The sequence below is a fragment of the Myotis myotis genome, unplaced genomic scaffold (assembly GCF_014108235.1).
Source record: "Myotis myotis isolate mMyoMyo1 unplaced genomic scaffold, mMyoMyo1.p scaffold_m19_p_6, whole genome shotgun sequence".
Taxonomy (NCBI): domain Eukaryota; kingdom Metazoa; phylum Chordata; class Mammalia; order Chiroptera; family Vespertilionidae; genus Myotis; species Myotis myotis.
The window spans coordinates 53,029,533-53,045,864 of NW_023416368.1; the positions used below are offsets into that span (position 1 = coordinate 53,029,533).

At 45.2% G+C, this 16,332-nt stretch overlaps 1 protein-coding gene across 3 annotated transcripts in view; it reads right to left on the bottom strand.

The window, feature by feature from the left end:
• The window catches only part of SLC10A7 (solute carrier family 10 member 7), a 194,909-nt gene that overhangs the window by 3,157 nt on the left and 175,420 nt on the right, over nucleotides 1-16,332 (bottom strand). The window lies entirely within an intron of this gene.

Sequence of the window (16,332 nt, forward strand, 5' to 3'; positions counted from 1 at the left end):
TGGGACCCCTCAGTCCGCAGGCTGACATTCTATCCACTGAGCCAAACCAGCCAGAGCAAAGATTTATATTTTTGATATTTATTTTATATATTTAAATGCCATTTAACAAAGAAAAATCAACCAAAAAAATGAGTTCACGTGTCACCTCTGACACGCGTGTCGTAGGTTCGACATCACTGGAATAGGTCATGGCCACATTCCCGGGGAGTTCACAGGACTGGAAAGGGAAGGTCTCAAGTGAGTCACCGAGTCGGTGCATCCTCTTTCACTACGTAAGCTCTGAGCTCTACCTGGAACCAATGAAAGCTCAAAAGGTGCTCGGTATTTGAGGGCACCAATAACTCTTGTTGCATGAGCAGCCTGTCTCCCAAGGAGAGGGGAGGAGATAGTGTGGAATAGGGCTGCTTCAGGAAGGCTAAATCCCAGAGAGGCCAAAGTTCAAAATAGATTCTTTCTTGCTTAGTCGTGGAATACAGAGGCCTTCCTGGCACCATTTCAAAGCCCCAAAGTTCACTTTTGAGAGCTGGAAGGATATAGTCAGATAATGTATGGTATACACCGCTGTAAGGAGGAGGTACTTTAGCCAAATGAACATTAACAAAGGCTTTGCATGTTCTCATTTGGCCAAGGGTCTCAGGCGTGCTATACAACATTGCGTATGGCAGGCGGACTCAGACTAGTGCTGACTGTTTAAACCCACATTGAAAGTTTTAACGGAGTTCAGGTACATGAATACTACTTCCTGAGTCTACACACTATTGCACCAAGGGCACGGTGTGCGTATCTTGTAAGCAGCTGACTCTGGTGTGTATCTATTAAGCTTCCATAACACAATCCAGACACTGGCAGTTGAACTGTTATTACCAATGGTTTTAATATGGCCCGGTGGTCAGGACTGGTGTGTACGTGTGTCAGCTCTGTCACCTGAATCGCTATAATAGCTTAGCTCTCTCCTCGTTTCTTTAGAATAGCTTCTGAAAAGGACCCCAGCTCCCAAGCATGCACAGTGAGGGCACAGAAATCACCTTTTATTATAACCCGGTGAGGGAAAGCTCTGCGTTTTCAATTATTTGTACTTCTGGTAAGTTTCACACCTTTACTAAACATGCATTTTCACAGCTGCTTTCTTCTCCTAGCCTCACATGTCATTGCTGTAAACGGAAAACACTCTACTCTTCCCAACAACATCCTTCAGAGCTTCAAAAGCTCAGGTTGAGGTTTTTGCACAGTTTCTGTCTTCTTGCCAATAGAAAAGTCAAAGGTTTCTTTTAAAAAACAATATGCTCAATCTGTTCACAGTTGAAAAGCCACATCTGACATTGGAAAGTTGTTCCAATGAAAAAAGGAGACGATGTGAACACACCTACCCTGTTTCCAGGAAAGATGACTTGGTCCAAAGGAATGACGCAGAGAAGCTGGGGATGGGGGTGAAGGAAAGGTGGGGCTTCAGGGAGCGCATGAAATATGGGGATATTTGCCTCTAAAGGTGATCAGAGCAGGGTTTCTGACCCCAAATTCGAGGACCGTGGCTGCTGGGCTAAAACGCCTGAGGTCTCCTTTCTTGGCTAAGCCTCGGGCTCAGAGTCACTGGGCACAGAGGGAAGCCAGGGAGACAGTCAGGCGGCTGCTGCTACTGTAAGTCAACAGGAAACCGACTGCAAGACATACAAGGTGTCCTAGTGTCTGAGACATGAGAAACCCACCTGGGTGTGACGGATTAGGTAGAGAGACAGCAATGCTAAGGGTAAAAATGGTTCGCGGGTACTGAGCGCTTACTAGATGCCATGCGCGTCCGTCTCGCGCTTTCCCACTTTAACTGAACTAGGCCTGGCAATAACCCGGAGGCTGATGAAAACTACCCTGTGCACCGTTTTCCTAGTGAGGAAATGGAAATTTTCCCCATGGTGACGTCGGAACTGCCACGAAGGCAACTTGTTCCCCATGTCAGGGGAGACGCCGAGGTCTTCAGTTCAGACGCCATGGGGACTGCAACTCCTCGAAGCAGAACAGGGCCTGGTGTGCAGAAAGCTTTCCAGGCAGAAGTCCTTGTGGGCTTATTCTCCTTAAAGGGGCTCCTGTGACTTCATGTGGACGAGGGACTAAGCGACTGTGGGGACCACCCCGAAGAGAGAGACAGAGACGAGCCAAGTCGTTATCCTCAAGAAGCTTCCAGGGTACAGTGACCTCTACCTTCTGTGGACCCGAATCCACCCTCCACCTCACGGGAGGAAGGTCTCTCCTGCCTGTGATGGACTTCCCACACCACCTCCAGACAGGCTGTCCTGTCCACGCCATCTTCCCCTCTGCACCAGTGACGGCTGTTGAGCACAATCTGATCATGTCAAGTCAGGCAGGCGTTTATCATGCGGGACGAGGGCCTTCTGACTGGCCCCCACTCCCTCTGTGTCTCACCCCTCCCCTCTCCCGCCTCTGTGCTCAGCCACGAGGAGCCCCTGTGCGTCCTTCGTCACCAGCCCAGCCACGCGCCATTCCCACGCCCTGTCCCGCCTGTGGGCCTTCGCACTTGAGCTCCTTTTGCCTGGAATGCCCATCACCCGCTTCTTGGCCGGCTCAATCTTTCAGCCCTTCGTTCTCAAGCTGCATCCAACGCTGGCTTCTAGCTCTGTGCTCACCAAACCTGGGGCTCATCTCAGCCCAGGGTCCCAGCACTTGCTATCATTGTGTGTTTTCCTCACTGAGCTCAGCTTCTTAGGGTCTGAGACCATTTCTCCTTCAGCTCTGAGCATCCAGCAGGTGCTCAAGAGGAGTGCGTTGAATGGATGGGTTTGTATTCTTCCAGATCCCATCATAACTTTACCGTACTACGGCTCCATGTTTATTACATTCACTAACTAGGTAAAAAAGCGCAATGATTTAAAAAAACACACCAACTAGCTAGAAAGAGTTTTCTTTTAAAAGTAAAATTTAAATATAGGACTCTTTTCATCTCGCCATCACTGCAGTAATATACATGAAGGAAATTAATTTTAATGCACCCAGGTACTGATTCTGTGTCACCATGGCTGACAGGAGCCAACGAGACTTTATGAGGTGGCATCCGACTTTATGGAAGTGAACACTAGGCATGCATTTACAATTTTACAGGGACTATAAGCTGTCATGCTGAAAAATGTATATAAAACATTAATCAAAAAATGCCTCTTTAATACAATGCATTGTCTGAAAGATGTTTGAAGGCGCACACTGTAAATGGATTCTTTTTCTGACTAAAGTAATTTCCACCCAAAGCATTTCCCCACTGCTCTACACGCACACCGTGTGGCTAGATAAAGAGCCCTTTCGCGGCACGTCACTGCCTGATGCGAGCACTCGGGAAATCCCTAATGTGCAGCACGCCGCATTTCCATGTCGCACATGACACATTCGTCTAAAATCACCCAACAGAGTTTGACACGGCAGCATCTTCCATAAGCACAGCTTTCAGCAGACATCTGCCCGGTAGGAACTTCAAGTGCAAGCTTTCTTCTTCTAACAAGCAAGCAAGGGGTTCCTTTCATCCTTTTCTTTTATTCTTTGCTCCCAGGATGGAAGGGATAAAACAATACGAACCGGAACAGGGCCCCCCACCCCCACTTTAAATATGTTTATTTTATGTTCTCTGAATTACAATATTCCCTTTGTATCAGTGTTCGAGTTTCAAGTTACTACTTTCTACTGGATGAACTGTTTTCTATTTTTCCTTGAGAAACAGATATCTGTCTTCAGAGATTAAACACGGACCTTTGTATAATTTCCACTAAAGGGTTATTTATAGTTAACAATATAAAAACTATTGTCTTCATATTATTGTTTAGAGTTTATTTTACTTGTAGGCGCACACTGTTCTCTCCCTATCTCCCTATCTCCCTATCTATCTATCTATCTATCTATCATCTATCTATCTATCCATTCATTAAAAAATACTCTCTGGGCCTCTGCTGTCTGTGAGTTACTACTGTTTCCGTGCTGAGGACGTAAGGAGAACACAGGCAAAGTCCCTGCCTTCTTGGGGCCTTGACTACCTCAACTTTCCTCCAACTAAGGGATGGGTGTCCCCCTTTCTGTCACTGGCTCACCCAGCTTCTACAACTCAAACTTTGGAGATCACCTGGACTAATCCCACTTGTCTTTCCAACTCCATCGGAAGCCACCAGCTCTACATGACGCTCCTGCAGATTCTCCCCTCCACCCACACTCCCCTTCCCTCGGTTTTCACTACACCTTCCTAATTCAGTGCCTCAAACAATCAAGCCAAGATGACTCTTCAGCCTCCTGCCAGAGCCCGTCTTCAGACTCTTCCCTTCATCAACGCTGCAGACCAGTCGGATTCACCTTCCTAAAGCCCATGTCAATGGAAGCCCACTCCCTGCTCAAGAATCACACAGACTTTCCAGAGCTGATTCATCGAATCCTCTACCCACTCAACTTCAGTGCAAACCACTGTTACTACCCCTGCAGCAAGTGCTCGCTGCATGCCTAGTGCTTTGCCTGCGTTCTCCTACTTAATCCTTCAGCAGCCGATGGTGGCAGTTTTCCCACTTAAAGATGAGGAACCGGGTGCTGAGCAGCTAAGTGACTTGTCTGCCATCACACACCCGGGCAGGTGGTGGAGGCAGACTTGGACCTCAGTCTCTTACTTTTCATCACAAAGTGACGTTAACTCCATCAAACCCAACTTTCCGCTGCCGCTGCCGGTTCCCCTCCCGGGCTCCGGCCCAGCCCTGCCTTTGTCTTTGCAGAAGCTGAGCCCGCCTGAGCTTGTCCTTTCTCACCAGGTGCCTAAGTCCTACTCTGGGTTCTCTTGGGCTCCGCTTTGCATTTTCCTCCACCATGAAGGTGGCCCCCCCGTGGATGTCTTCCTCTTTCCTGTGTAGGTTTTGTTTCCCCTGAACACAAGCCAAGTATTTTAATTTTCTTTGACTCTCCTATGGTGTTTTTAAGCACAGGACTGGTACTCAATACATGAGTGATTGATTATGTAGGAATAGGTGCTAAAGTAATGTTTCCTGTTGAAAGCGACAGGATGTGGAACACACACCTGATGCTTCACTGGACTGTAAAGGGAATTGTTCACACAAACCCTCTGGGGAGGACTGTATTTTATAGGATAAAAATAGGAGCAGGAGAGGAAATATTTTGAAAATGCCCTTTGTGTCTTTTGGAATCTAATATTACACTTACTTTCTCACGTGGCTGAGAGATGGTCTACTCCAATCACCTGGACCATTTCCTGTCTTTCAAAGATCCGCTCGCCTGAATTCACACGACTTGTTCCCATGTAAGTGCTTCCTCCGACTCTCCACTGAGCTCTGGAGAGAGCTGCTGGCCAATTGGGGGTCCAGTGGCTTCTCTCTTTAGTTGTCATGGTTATTTCCCACTTTTGTTTAGTTTGTTCTTAGTTAGAAACATCCATAACTTTACTATCCAAATGCCCTACACATTGCTATTTGAATTCTCGCTCTTCCTGGCCAGTGGATCTCTCAGGAAAGCCCATGTTTGCCTTTGACAGTCACTGGGATGGACGGTCTCTCCAATCAAAATGTCCAATCAAAATGCAGTCCAGCAAGGCGGTCAGTGTTTGAGAAACACGAACCCTCTTGTCTGGCATCCTAAATGCCAATCTCCGTGTCCCCTTCCTCAGCACATGTGCGCGCGCGCACACACACACACCCCACAGGCTTTCTCTCGGAGACAAATAGTCACAGAAAATCAAACTCAACGGCACTGATTTATTTCAATGACTAAACAAAGGGGCCATTATGTGCCATTTCTAGAGCACGAAATGAAGCTTTGATAAGGTCCAAAGGCAGTTGTGGAATTTGGTTACAAAAAGCTTTCAGGAAGGATTATCCCATAGCAAGCTAGTTTTTAGTAACACAGATGTCTCATGAAGCGATCGATAATCCATCAGACCCAGTAGCCTGCATGGGGCAGTACAGTGCAGCAGGAAAGAGGCCTGCAGCCAAGACAGAAAGCCCTGGGCTGGAACCCCATGTCCGCCCCTTAACTCCTGAGTGACCATCATGGGCCAAGTTACACAGCCTCGGTTTCCACATCTGTAAAATGTACCTACTTTGTAGGTATTTTTTTAAGTGAAATAATATGTCTGGTAAGTAGTAAGTCTTCATTGTTATGTGCCAGACACTGGGGTAGATGCAGTGAACAAATGGGCAACCCCCCCCCTGCCCCCCGTCTTATGCTCTTACTCAGTTAACAGGGAGAGAAGATAGAGAGACCAAGTCCACTGGACAAAGGGGACTGAGAAGATGCAGCACTGCTGTCAGAGGTCATCAGGCAAACAGATTCAGCGAGCCTGTATCACCCCGATTTTTAGAGTAAACAGGAAGGCCAACTGCCTCCAGGTGATGGCATGGGGGCCTGGGTCCGTCAGAGGCCTGCAGATCAGCCGAGAGCTGCCCAGGTGTGGCCTCTGACAAGTATCAGCGGGCACTGCAGCGGGGGGTGCAGCGAGGAGCACAGAGGCCTGAGGAGCCCCAGCGCGAAGAGCTGCTTGACAATATTAGCGCAGCGCACCCGAGGGTGAGACCTAAGAGCAACATTTACAAGGAAAGGCCTGAAAGGGAGAGGCGCTCCTTTCAATGAAGGGGCTTGTGTGGCTGGCCTTTGACTCGCTTGCGATAGAAGTTGGTTTGTGAGCATTTTCGGCCCATTAGGAAAATCAAAGATGGTTTTTGCCTTCAGTTACCTGGGCTGTAATGCTACCACTTTGCTGCAAGTTTTATGTCAATAAAGATGCAAACTAGACCAAAATGAGCATCTGGTGCAGCTTTTGTTTTGAAATAGGCAATTTCTGGTGGGAAAGGATGTTTAATGAACCGCTGAGCGGGCTCACCAGATGCTGGAAAGAAACATTTAACTCCACCAAGGGAAGGTGTCGGCCTCGGAAGATTGGTTGCACCCTCACCTGTCTGGAAGCATCGTGGGAGTACTTAGCGAGCAGGGAGTTAAGAACGAACTGAAGAACTGCGGCTGTGTCTCCAGGAGGTGTGGCCATGTTGAGGGAGACCAGCGGGCAGGAAGGGCAGTGAGGGAACTTTTTCACTTCTCCAGGCTGTGAATGAAGAGTCGTCTGTCTTCTAAAGGGAAAGTCTGGCTTCTGTTCACACTCGAGGAAGTGAGAACATCAGAAATAGAAACGAGGATTTCACATGACAAAAGTCGTGCAAAGTCACCAGAATGTATTGGACAGGGTCATCGACACAGAACGGGCTGTCTGATGGCCCTGGGAAGCCTGGTTTAGTTTCATAGGATGTTTTAGGCATGCTGTCACATAAATAAAGGAAAGCACGTGAACATTCTAAGTCTGAGGCAAAGAAAACAGTTTTCCCGAAAGTTTTGTATCCATAATCCTCGTAACAGTGGAACTTCCAGAAGGCTTCAAAAATATTAGTTAAGTGATAAATGTAAGCTGTGATCCCAATGAACAATAATTATTTTTAACGTACATTTAAAAAAATTTTAGCAACATGGCTGATAATCACCTCTGGTGATAACTTTCTTCTTCTTTTTTAAATCCTCACTGGAGGATATGTGTGTGTGTGTGTGTGTGTGTGTGTGTGTGTGTGAGATATATATATAGGCCACCTGCCTATATATTTATATGTTTTTAATCCTCACCTGAGGATGGATATATATATATATATATATATATATATATATATATATTTTTTTAATCTTCACCCGAGAGAGGGAGAGAGAGAAACATGAAAAAAAACCAGCATGTACCCTGACCTGGGCTGGGGATCGAGCCTGCAACCAAAGTACATGCCCTTGATTGGGAATTGAGCCCGAGACCCTTTGGACCATGAGCCTGTGCTCTAACCACTGAGAAACCGGCTAGCATGGTAACTTTCTTCTTGATGGTACCATGTGTATGATGAACACAAACCTCAGAAAAGGTGCCTTCTGACATAAAAGAACAAGGCAGTTTTGATTTGGGGGATTAGAAATCAGTTATTTACCCTTAAATCCACCTCTCTTAAAAAGGCTGCCTCAGGTTTCTGGGGTGTAACCTGCCCAGATGTCATCCTGCCCACCGGCTCCTGCCCTTCACTTATTCTCAATGACACATGAACTGGGCAGTTAAGACCTCATGGGGAAGACTCTTAGGCAGAAGAAGAAATTAAGAAGAACATACAATGGAGTTAAGGAAATTAAGGAAACTCTGGGAGCCATTTCTGGAAACGATGATCTCCTCTGTCCTCCTTAACCATTGAGTACTTACGCATCTAATAACACAGAGAATTGTGGATTCCACAAATCGGTATGCACGAATGGCCAATTTTATGAACAAATAAGTAGGTAGAACCCTGTCTTGTGTTTTTGTTGGGACACAGTGGAACATAAAGGCAGACACAAAAAGTGGTCCAAGGCAGGGGGCATCAGCCCCGGCCACTCCTCAGAACCACCTGGGTGGCTTTCTCATAACTATGCCTGAAAGATTCCGAGTTGATGGGTGTGGGGAGGGGTTCTGGCACCCCTCTTCCTGGACAGCTCCTGGGTGATTCCAGGTGGGCCCGGTTCAGAGCCGAGTCTGGTAACAAGGGGGAGTGAGAGGACACAAGGAGATTCTGGAGGTGGACTGAGCTGCCGCTGCGGGCCAGCTCTGTGTGAACTGGGGGGGCCTCTCTGAGCCTTGGTTTTCTAGTGTGGACAACGCGATCAATAATAGCTATTGTGCAGGGTTGCTGTGAAGAATAAATGAGATGATAAGGCAATATAGGTGCCTAATACAGTGCTTAGCATGTAGTAGGTATCCAGGAAATACCAGAGCCTTCTGCTTTTAATGTTTCAAAGTGTCCTCATATCTATTTTCGATTTAATGTTCGCCTCAATCTGGTGAGATGGGAGAAAAATATAGACTTGCCAGTTTGGAAGTCTCTATGCCTGGCTGATTTACAATTTCATCTCATTTTATTATCAAAATAACTCCACATAGGCATTTTTTAACTCACTGTGCATTAGCAGTCAAGCACAAAAACAGTCTAAGCAACCTGCACGCCCAGCTCTGACCTTCCTGGTGCTCTCACTGGCAGCGTGCATGAGGGTGTCACTCAGAGCGGGTGCAGCTCATTCAAGGGCAGGACTTAGTGACCTCACAGTCAGCCTCAGGCAACCATGAAGCCTCCTCACAGACTGGCACAAAACCGGGCAGAGCCTAGCATCCAGCACAGCCCTAGGACTTGCTCCTCAGATGGTGGAATTTGCAAGAATCTTTTAGCAAGTTGGACGTGGCTTTATTTTTTTATTTTATGTTTTAAATACTTTGATTGATTTCAGAGAGGAAGGGAGAGGGAGAGAGAGATAGAAATGTCAATGTTGAGAGAGAGAGAATCATTGATTGGCTGCCTTCTGCATGCCCCCTACTGGGGAATTGAGCCCGCAACCTGGGCATGTGCCCTTGACCAGAATTGAACCTGGGACCCTTCAGTCTGCAGGCTAACACTCTGTCCACTGAACCAAACCAGCTAGGGCGGGACGTGTCTTCAAGTTCTCAGGCAGTCTGCATATCAAGGAGTCTATTTATTACATTTATCACGGGCAGTGACAAGTTAGTAACTCATCAATAAAAACCTATTTCTGAATTCATTATGCTAATTAGTAACGTCACCGGTTGGGTTGATAAAGATAACACAAGCAGTTGTGTAGCTGCTCTCATAAAATAGTAGCTGACTACCCCAGTGAGAATTTTCCATTTGAGCGACTGTCCCTGGCATTGAGGTCTACACTGACCAGTCCAGTCATACACCACACTGCCAACACAAAAGGATTTTCAGGTGAATTACTTCATATAAGCACTTAGCACAGTGTTTGCCTATTAAATACTCAATGTCAGCTGTTATTATTAGTACTTCTATTGAAAACATAATAGAGAAACAATTTTTAAAATAAATCAATGAAAGGCTTAGAAACTCTACTACAGAAGCTGAATAAAACCTAAATGTAGGTGATCTTGTATCATCGCAAATCAAGAATTATCCCAAGTCTTGATTTCTCTCTGGTTCCTTCACGTATCAGGAATGTGGGTTAAAGTTCAGTGAAAAAGGGACAGCAGAAGCCAAAGCCTGCCCAGTAACTCTCTGAGGAAGAGTTATCACCTCACCAACCGAGGCATAAAGGAATACTGTTCAGACCTTGGGTGATGACCCATTAATGAGTTGCAAAATCAACCAAATGGGTTTTATCTAGAACTTGGATAGATTATGGAATGTATCACCTACAGTAAGAGTGACGTTATTTTGTAAAATGTTCACACACATGCAAGTGTGCAATGGATTACCCTGTACAACCTATCTTCTTACTGTAGCTTGTGGGCAAACAGGTTGGACAGTCCCTGGCACAGGAACCATGGGTGAGAAGTGTGTGCACCAGGGCGCTGGTCGTCCAGGCGAGCGAAGATGATTGATTCCTGAGGGTCAGCCCGGGAATCCCCCACAGAGACTTTATTGTCTTTAATCACATACTTGCTGCCTGGAACCTGGAGACTTCCTGGAGTTTTATTACAAAGTCTGGATGTTATAGTAGTGATTTTCAGACACCAAATCCAGAATAAAAAATTCAAAACAAAATAGTCCAAAAACCTGAGGACATAAGTGCATTGCTTTGCTAGAGAGCTTACATCTCTCTCTTCATGTGGATCAGAAAATAGCACCAAATGGCAGATGCTCCCCCTTGTCTCTTGAGCATGGTAGTAAAATCTACCGGGCCTCCAATGCCAGGGCATCTTTAAGGGTCGGTCCAATGGCAGGGGTCCCCGAGCTGCCTTCCTACAGAACTGTAACTGAACTGCAGGGCAGAAACTTTTACGGCTCTGCCCCAAAGACAAGCTTGTATCTTCTATCTTTACTCTGACTTCTGTTTCCACGTTAGTAGTTTATTGTCGAACAGCACTCTGGCTCTTAGTTTGCAGGAATGGAGGACAGGCAGCTGTTGCCTCACAAAAGGCAGGGGCGGGGGGCTGGCTCATCAAGACTCACTTTAAATAGGGCACAACCTTTTGTTAAGAAAGAATGAAAGAATGAGTGCAAGTTTGTGACTGGGCCACATGGAAATATGTTTATGGGAACAATGATAGAGATTAAGTACTTAAAAACCATCTTATAACCAGCAATGTAATCAGTAAAACCATCTTATAACCAGCAATGCAACTGGAGGTAATTTTCTTTTTTAAACAACTGATAAAACCATCCAAGTCCAAGCTGAGATCACAGTTACAATGCCTGGAATAATGTTCCAGGAGATCTGGGATAAGTTCTTAAGTTTCTTTCTATGCTTTCATTTCTTCACATGCAAAATAGGACAATAATTGCTGACTTGCTAATATTCTGCCTTGTTCAGGTACCATGACATAATGAGTTAAGTGCTTTTAAAAAGTGCTTCCCAATTGCAGGAAGGGTAGTTTTATTAAGATAATAATCTTCATGTGCCAAGTGGAATCACAGATAAGCTTTAAAGGGAAAGAAAAAAGAAAGGCAAACTTTCGTATTTCAATTCCACTTCCTCTTGAGAAAATAACCGAGATGCTATTAAATGATCATCTCAGCCCAAGTTGCAGGGAATTGTTTAACCTTCTTGCAAAGCTTCCAAGTAAAACTGAAAACAAGAACCATTTCAGCCCGGCCGGTGTGGCCCAGTGTTTGCACGTTGACCTATGAACCAGGAGGTTATGGTTCTATTCCCGGACAGGGCACATGCCTGGGTTGCTGGCTTGATCCCCATCTTGTAACCAGTAGGGGGGGATGCAGAATGCAGCTGATCAATGATTCTCTCTTGTCACTGATGTTTCTATCTCTCCCTCTCTCTTCCTCTCTGAAATCAATCTATATATATTTTTTAAAAAGAAACTGTTTCAGATTTTGTTTCTCCTCTGAACATCTTTCCAGAGTGTTATGGTATCTTCTCATCGTTAGGAAGATTTCCTTTCCTGAAATACTGTAACATCATTCGCAGAACCCTTCCTCTGAAGTACTTGTTTCCTTTCACATAGAGCAGGGGAACTGCTCTCTTACAGAACGGAGACATCAGCTGCTGAGTGCCGGGAGCTGGTCCATCCTTGCTGTTTCAAGGGACCTGGCATATATGCCATACTATTCTAAATATGTTTGCTCACCTTCTTGGCACTATGTGTTTTAACCAAGGTCACCTCTCTGAGAAAGGTTGTTTCCCCAGGTAGGGATTTTCCCCTGAAGTTAGGGAGGGAATAAAACCCCTTAACTAAGTGTCAGGCGGGTAATTAATCACTTTAACTACGAACAATCATGCTTAAGCTACATAATCTTTACTCCCTGGAATGGAGATAAGAAATGCCCTAACCTTTGGAATAGAGATTGATAGGATTGGAATCAACTGGTATAAATACAGTGTAACAAGACAACAGGACTCAGAACCTAGACACAGAACCTACACAGAACCTAGAGACAGAAGAACTTCGCTGGAGAGAACATAGCAAAAGATCCTGGACAGAAACTGGCCACAGAACCTAGAGACAGAACCTAGCGAGAGAACCTGGCTGAAGAACCTAGAGACAGAACCCGGCTACAGAACCTGGATAGAACATGGCAAGAGAACCTGACTAGAACCTGGTGACTGAATCTGGCTGGAGAACCTGGACAGAACCTGGCTGGAGAACCTAGCGAGGGAACATGGCTACAGAACCTGGCTGGAGAACCTGGAGAACCTGGCTGGAGAACCTAGCAAGAGAACATGGACACAGAACCTGGCTGGAGATCCTAACCAGACTTCGCTGGAGATCCTGACCAGAACTTGGCTAGAGATCCTGGCTAGGCTGCTGATCAACTGAACTCTGTCTCCGTGTCATTCCTTCTTCGCCGACTCCGTCCACACCTTTGGGGAACCCCTGGACCCACTGGGGCTGGACCCCAGCAGCTGAGCACAGACTCAGACACCTGAAACTGGAAGGAACCTCAAGCTCATTGCCACCTGCTCATTTCACAGCCAAGGATACCGAGGCCCACAGCAATGCAGGGATGTGGTCCAGCTGCTGTGAGAGAACCGGAACTTGGATCCTGACTAGACTCAGGTCTGTGGTTCTTTCTACTCTTTCCAGAAGCCGATGTCTACAGAAAAGCTATATTCCTTTTGCTTAGTGCATAGTTTCTGGTCACAGCTCAGCTACAGACTCATGATGGAGTATAAATGTCGGGAGGAAGAGCTGCTTGATTCTCCTTTGTACAAAGAGTGTATAGATCAGTGATGGCAAACCTATGACATGCGTGTCAGAGGTGACACGTGAACTCATTTTTTTGGTTGATTTTTCTTTGTTAAATGGAATTTAAATATATAAAATAAATATCAAAAATATAAGTCTTTGTTTTACTATGGTTGCAAATATCAAAAAAATTTCTATATGTGACACGGCACCAGAGTTAAGTTAGGGTTTTTCAAAATGCTGACACGCCGAGCTCAAAAGGTTCGCCATCACTGGTATAGATGGTAAGACATATACTGGACTTGCAATAAGTGTTGGTCATGACACTCTACTTAACATTTACATAGCATTCTTTCCACTGAGACATGCTTTTGCAAATAAGAAACAAGCAGAACCTCACACCGGACTGCCGATTGTCAGTTGACATGTTCTCAGAATATATGCTTTCATTTTGCCATTTAAAAACATTAAAAACGAATCCAAGCATACACTTCACTGAAGGATCTCAAACACCCTGAAACATTCTCTTTCCAGGTATGGTGAGGAAGTTTCCTACGGCTATTAGAGCTCTAGATAACATAAGTGACTTGAATACTCAAGAGAAAAGACAAATAAAACACTAATTTCACAGGACACCTGGGATCGAATTTCTTTCTTGATGCGATCTATTGACCCACTGTGCGCACAGCCATGTTAACTAGGGCATGAGCTGCTCTCGGTCTCTGCTGTGTAAAACAGCTCTGGTTACTGTACGAACATCGGCGTCAAGCTGGAGAGGGCTCTGGGAGAGTTCATGGCCTTTAGGGCAGCCCACAGCAAGGGATGCTCCTGGCAAAATGTAAAATTATCTGCAGCCCTGAGCCGAAACCACGGGAGCACACGGACAAGCGGTGGTATTGTTTCCGACGGAGCCCGATAGTCTGTGCTTCCTCCGGAGCCTCCTCTTGCTTCTTCAACAAACTCTGGGGAATGGCATCATGTCAGGCTTTCCAGATGGATTATGTGAAGCCATAGCTCAATGTCATTTTCAATAGGAAGCCTCATAATTAAAGGTCAAATAGTCACTTCATCTGCAATCAATCAATAGAAAAAGTACTAATACGAAGAACTAATCAATCAATGGCAAATGCACTAATAAAAGCAATGAATCAAATTCAGCATGTGTGTAGGTGCGAGCACATGGAGGAGATCGAGACAGGGCAAGAGCAAGAACAATAAAATAAATCGAGAGTGTACATACAAGACAGCTTTCAGAAGGCTTCTCACGCAAGAGTTTTCACCTTTGGTTCTGTAGTTACATGGGTACCACTTGGACTGCAATGATTTATTCTTAAATACAAACACTGGATGTAATAATGAATGGTATTCATAAGTATTCTATTTGAGATACTGAGTGTGTGTGCGGGGGTGTGTATGTATAAAACCACTTGGAGAATACTATGACAGTGACTGCCAAAGGTATAGATATATATTCTAAATACCAAGTAGATATAATCTGTTGTATTTTAGCTGTGTGTGTGAGGTGAAGGTATAGCTCCAAGTGAAATTATCTGAAATTTCCTCCTTGGTTCTGAAATATGAATTGCTCATACTTAGTGTGATGTTCTTTTATTTCCATGCAGATAGAAGTTGCATTAGGCCACCATTGTGACACATCCTCTGTACCAGTGATGTCGGGCACCAGGAGAGGGGAATATGTACTCCATCTTGTGAAAACAGACACAGGGTGTAGCAAGGCCATTCTACTAATAGGATCCAAACACCCCCTAGCTATATGGGAAAATAAAGGGGCTCCTGAGACAAGGGAAGCAGCAGAGAGGCCATTTTTTTAAATGCTAGCCAGGTATGATCAAGGCATGATAAAATAGTCGAGTTGGAACTAAAAGTCTCTAATCTAAGAGCTAAGGAAACAGGCCTGGAAGGTACCAGAGGAAGAGTCAGGATGAGTATTTAGGTTTTATAGTTCCAAGAGAGATTGAGTCTATCGTGTTACAGAAGTAACTAAGGATTTACACTCCATGGTTACTTAGGTAACTACACTAGTATTGTATTGGAGAATCTAAGTACCTGTTTCAGGAGAGGACACTACAAAAGCAAACAAGTCCAAGTTCCCCCAACGCTTTTCAACAGACAGCTACATCTGATTGGTGTTCAGAGCACCTACCTGTTTGTCTGAAAATTAGCTTTCAGAAAGCATCAGGAACAGAGAGTATGGCTCTGGGATTATGGAAAGAAGAGACAGAAAGAAAGAGTGAACAGGAGTTTTGCTTATGGAAAAGAAGAGGATGCTGATTGTGTGCTTTTGAGGGTAGAGTTCATCATTCAACACAGCCAACTCCAGCCCAGAAGATCATGGAGAAACCAAAAAATGCCCCATTGGGAGGGGCGGGTCTAAAGGCCCCTGTAGAAAGGCTGTGGCTCAGCATCTGCTTGAAGGACACAGGCTCAGGAGACCCCGAGTTGGGACATCTGAGACATTTGCGGGCACCCACCTCTGGACTCCCGACCTTTATAACAACCCCTTACTTTTTAGGAGACCGGGAAATCCAGACATCACATCACAATATCCACAGGGGGAAAAAAGTGTCAGATGGTTTCTTTGAGGTCAACAATTAAACGACACCTGTTACATGAAAATCTACAAGACAGACTGGGAATGGTAACACAGTCATAACTAATACAGTTAAAAGTAACTAGCAACAATAGCTACTGCTTAAAGAGTACCTGCTAGGTGCCAGGCAGCACACTAGCTCTTCCGGGCTATCTCATTTAACCCATAGCAATTTACATACATTCTGGCATGAACTGACTAGCCGTTACATATAAGCACTGTGCTAGCTACTTAACAAATTTAATTCTGACCTTTACAATTGCCTTACAAAGTATTATACCGTCCCATTTTACAGATGGGAAAGCTGAGGTTCAGGAGGTTAAGTGATTTGTCCATGGTCACAAAATCAGGACTGGAATGTGGCTTTCAGTTTGATGTTGATTATAAAGAAAACCTACCAAACATGCTACAATGTATGAACAGTATATTTATTCAAATTAGCTGCCACCCCTAGATAGCAACTGCTCCTCAAAGAGTTTGTCCAATTTCTAAATCACTTTCCAAACTTGGCGAGAGTGTCAGGCAAATATGA